We start from the raw sequence: 4,849 nt of genomic DNA on the forward strand, positions 1-4,849 counted from the left end.
GTGATACGGGTGTTCGGTTCGTATTTTGGAGCCTAGGGGTATTTCGGTAAAGTGGCAGTTCAAGCTTTTGTGGAAAATGGATTTTTGTTCGGAAGGTCTTAAGAAAGGTTTGACTTGTTAGAAGTGTAGGGCTTCTTGTCACCTTTCCATGTATATAAGGATCGTCAGAATTGGGCTTATAACAAAGAAGTTATGGCCTTCGGAAGTTTCATGGTTTTCAGGCTTAGCCGGGTACACGGGGCGTACTAGTGAAGAAGGTAGTATGCTGGGCGTACCTTGGAGTACGCTTGGCGTACTAACTAGGATGGTCGCGAATGTCCATCGGAGTACGCTGGGCGTTCTCTAATCAGATCAGAAACCTATTTTAGGGTCTTGGACCCTATTTAAGCTCCTTATCTCATAACCTAACCCTAATATCTTCAGCCTCCACCCCTCTAAACCCTAGAAATCGTCATATATAATCCATAGATCATCCATGGTGGCATTTTGAGCTTATAGAGTCCATTTTTTTGGGGTGTTCGATCCATTTTCAAGAAGATGGAGTTTGATGCAAAGATGGGGATCAAAGAGGGGCTTATGGATCTGGCTTTTAGGACTCATTATCAGCTTGATGAAGGTATAAAGCTTTGAACTTGATCATTCATCTCTTAGATCTACCATCTTTGGGTTTTGGTCCCTTTTTGGTCCCAAGGATGAATCTTTATGGTTCAAATTCGATTCTTAGACTAGGGATTGCCACCCTTGATGCTATTTGAGCCCCTAAGACAGAAAGTTGCCATCTTGAAGGTCTTATTGGGTTCATGAATGAGTTAGGGTCTCTTTTATGGAAGTAGAATGCCATTTTTTGAGTTTGGGTTTGTTTCGGGCATGCAAAGTCACCAAGTCAGTGACTTTATGGTTTGGATGTTAAGTATAGCTCAGATTTGTGATTTAGACTGGTGGGGCCAAGTATTAAGCACTTAATGGATTTTGGGCATGAGCTGTTTGTATGTTGGGCGTACTATGTAGTACGATGCGCATACGGTCTATTTGCCTAGTACGCTAAGCGTATAGAAGAGGTGCGCTCTTAGGAGGTGTAACACCCAAAAAATCAGAAAGGCCAGGAAGGGAAAGAAAACTCTAAGTCAAAGGGTCAACTCGTCGAGTCCAGGGAGGAACTCAACGAGTTGGAGCGGGATCCGGGGTATCAATTAAGTAACCGACTCGGCGAGTCGGCAAAAGGGGACTCGACGAGTCTGGTCTGAATGAGGAAAACCCTAAATCCGGGACTTGGAGCCTATTTAAACGTCTCATTCTCTTCCCTAGGGTTCCTTTACTACCTCTCTAGCCTATAACACCAAACCCTAGCCACCATATCCGTTTTTGAGCTAATTCTTGCCTTGAAGAGTGCATTAAAGCTTGGAGAAGGAAGAAGGATCTTGGAGGTGCGAGAAGGGGCTATAGATCCGGGATTGGGAAGACATTTCAGAGCATTTGGAGGTAATAAACTAGTACTTGGACTCCTTTGCATCTAGATCTATCTTGGTTATGAGTTTTGGGGCTTTTATGCCATGTCCTTGAATCATTTCGAGTTGGAGCCCAAATCTGAAGTTGCTACTTCAGATCTAAGTGTATTCTGGCCTTGAAAATCATAAAGTATCAGTCTTGAGGGTGTAGGTGAAGTATGGTTGTCTTAAGCCTGAGTTTGGAGTGTTTTGGGCCTAGATCTCTTTAGCTACACGTAAAGTTTGCACCTTTACGTGAGGGATAGGATTTGGAGGTATGGATCTATGATTTGGAGCCCCTGCATGGCTCAAAACGCCACTGAATGGATTAAGAACTGGAGCGACTCGGCGAGTCACATGGGTGGACTCGACGAGTTGGATGAAGTTGGGCAGGAACTCGGCGAGTTGGAAGAACAACTCGGCGAGTCTGTTGAAGATTGCCTTGGACTCGGCTAGTCTGTTCTTGGACTCGGCGAGTCAAGTCGCGAAACCCCAAACCCTTCGAGTTAAGACTCGGATCAGTGAGTTGAGTGGGGACTCGGTGAGTTGGACAGGTCAGGACTCAGAAATCGGTGGACTCGGCGAGTCATGGACTGACTCGGCGAGTCGAGTCGCGAATGGAAGGACTCTTAGAATATGAACTCGGCGAGTCAGTAGGCAGACTCGGCGAGTAGGGTTGACCTGGAAGGTCGACTTTGACCAGACTTGACTTAGTTTTCTTTCGGGGGACAGTTAGACTAGGTGTTGCATTGATATTGGTAGCTCGGGGAGCTAGTGGAGTAGGAGTTCAGAGAGTTGCCGGGCAGAAGCTAGAGGGGTTATCAGCAAGTTCAGCAAGTGCAGGTGAGTTTCCCTTGTGTGAATGGGTCTACCGCCACAATTCCGGCCCATGTAGTTATGAGTAGGAAGACCCGGGGGTTAGCCCTAGGTACAAGTATGCTAGTATGATATTCAGGACGAGGTCCAGTGTAGCGGGCGGGTGCCTAAGGAATGGTTTGCATGAAAGTTATACTTGTTGTCTGTGTGATGCATGTATGTGTCTGGTAGGAAGGTGAGTGTGGGTGAGGTCCCGTATCTCACCACAGCAGAGTATGGCCGGTGTTCCATATCTCATTAGCAGCAGAGTAAGGGCGAGGCCCAGGTTAGGGAAAGAGTGAGTGTGGGTCGGGCCAATATCTCACTATCAGTTGGAGCGTGGACGGGGTTCCATGACTCATCAGTTGTAGGACATGGGCGAGGCCCAAGATAGGCGAGGCCTTTAGAACAGGATTCGGTAGTATATGTTTAGTTTATGTTTTGTGATATGCTATGTGTTAGTATATGTTGGCGGGCGAGGCCCAGTGACAGGCGAGGCCTAAGCGAAACAGATCTGTGTCCGAGCGGGGCTCAAAGCCAAGCGGGGCCGTTGTAGCAGGCGAGGCCTGAGGTAGGGGCGAGGCCCAGAATAGCGGGTGTGGCCCAGTATGTGCAGTATGTGGTAGGATGGGGAAATCACTAAGCTTCGTTCTTACGATTTTCAGTTTTGGTTTCAGGTACTTCCGGTAGCGGAGGGAAGAGCTCGAGGTGATCGCATGGCACACACCATTGATTTGTCAGCCTGGGATGTTTTACTCTGATAATGAACATATGTTTTGGAAATTATACTCTAGATTCATGTTGTGACTTATGATATGTTTTATGAATATGACTTTGGTAATGATTTAAAGAAAAATTTTGGTATGGGTTTTGGGATGTTACAGGAGGACTTGGGCCTTAGTGGACTTTGAACCTTTGGGCCCTAATGGTTTTGGGCTTGGATTTGTGGTTTGTTGGGTCTGAATGTAACTTGGACCAATATTGGAATAGTTGGGCCTATTGGGCTTTGTAGCCCAATCTAGAAATGGATTTCACATTTGTGTGCCTTGATTTAGGCCAATTCTTGGATTAGATTGTTGTGGGCCTTCGTGGTCCAATTGGGGACAAGTTTATTAACTAAGAAGAATATTGGGCTTTAGTATAAGGTCCATTAGAAAGGTCCGAGCCCAATTTGGAAAATTGGGTCATTGATGGTTTTATGGACATTATACTGTTGGACTTTTGTTTTGGGTTTGGGCCTTAGTTTTGGATCATACTGGGCCAGGGTTAAATTGTCATTTTACCCCATGTATGGATTAAGGATTATAGTATATGACCCAATTGCTAATTGGGTATATTGATTGGTAGCGACAGCTCGGGAAACTGGCAGGGCAGCAACTAAGGAATTCATGCGGGAAGCTTTTGTAGTATGAGGTGAGTCTTCTCACCATACCAATGGGTCTAAGGCACCAAGGTCGGCCCATTTATCTAGTTGTGATGATTGTTGCGAATGTGCTATTGATACATTATGTATTTATGTGAAGACCATGTGGGGGTTCCCTTGGAAAATAGTTATATATGTAGTATGCTAGTTGATTGTGTGGTATTTGGTATGCTAGTTGTCTTTGTGATACTTGGATGGAAGACACCGGGGGGTTCCTGAGGTAGTCAGATATAAGACCATGTGGGGGTTCCTATGGCTTTCCAGGCTAATACCATGTGCGGGTTCCCATGGTAGTGGGCTAAGACCACGTGGGGGTTCCAGTGGCACCCGGTGTAAGACCTTGGAGGGTTTCTAGGGCATCCTTATATGTTTGTACGTTTATCTCATATGTTTGTTTGTATAGCTTGCATTATGTCTTCTTTGGCAGGGAGACCTTGTGGGGGTTCCCAAGGCAAGAAGACCATGTGGGGGTTCCCATGGCAGATAAGACCACGTAGGGTTTCCCGTGGCACTAGGTGTAAGATCCTGGAAGGTTTCTATGGCCTCATTATATGATTATATGCAGGGCTTATGTGGTAGAGATAACTTTTACAGCTAATATGATATGTGTTATGTGGATTGTGTGTGGGGTATGCTCTAGGGGACTCACTATTCTTTGTGATTACGGTTTTCGGTTTTGGATTCAGGTATCATCGATTTGGAAAAAAAAGAGCTCAGATTGATCGGAGTGCACACACTTATGATTTCTGCAATGAATGATTTTGGGATGAACTCTGATAAATGTTTTACTTTATGATGATTTGAAATGTTTGAAATAAATGGTATTAATGTTTTTGCTATATAAAAAAATGAAATTTTTATCCTTGATTTTAGGGTCGTTAGAAGTTGGTATCAGAGCCTTGTTTTGAGGGATTCAAACATAATTTCGGGTGTGTCTTAACTCAGACTTAGGATTAGTAAAGCTTTCAAAAGAAAAATGTTTTAAGTAAAGAATTTCTAAGACAAGAAAGTGTGTGGTGCATGCAATCATCCGTGCTCGAGTAAATTTCCCCATAATACCCACATTTGTTATCTGTTATGATTTGAT

The sequence above is a fragment of the Lactuca sativa genome, chromosome 1 (genome assembly GCF_002870075.4).
Source record: "Lactuca sativa cultivar Salinas chromosome 1, Lsat_Salinas_v11, whole genome shotgun sequence".
Lineage (NCBI taxonomy): Eukaryota > Viridiplantae > Streptophyta > Magnoliopsida > Asterales > Asteraceae > Lactuca > Lactuca sativa.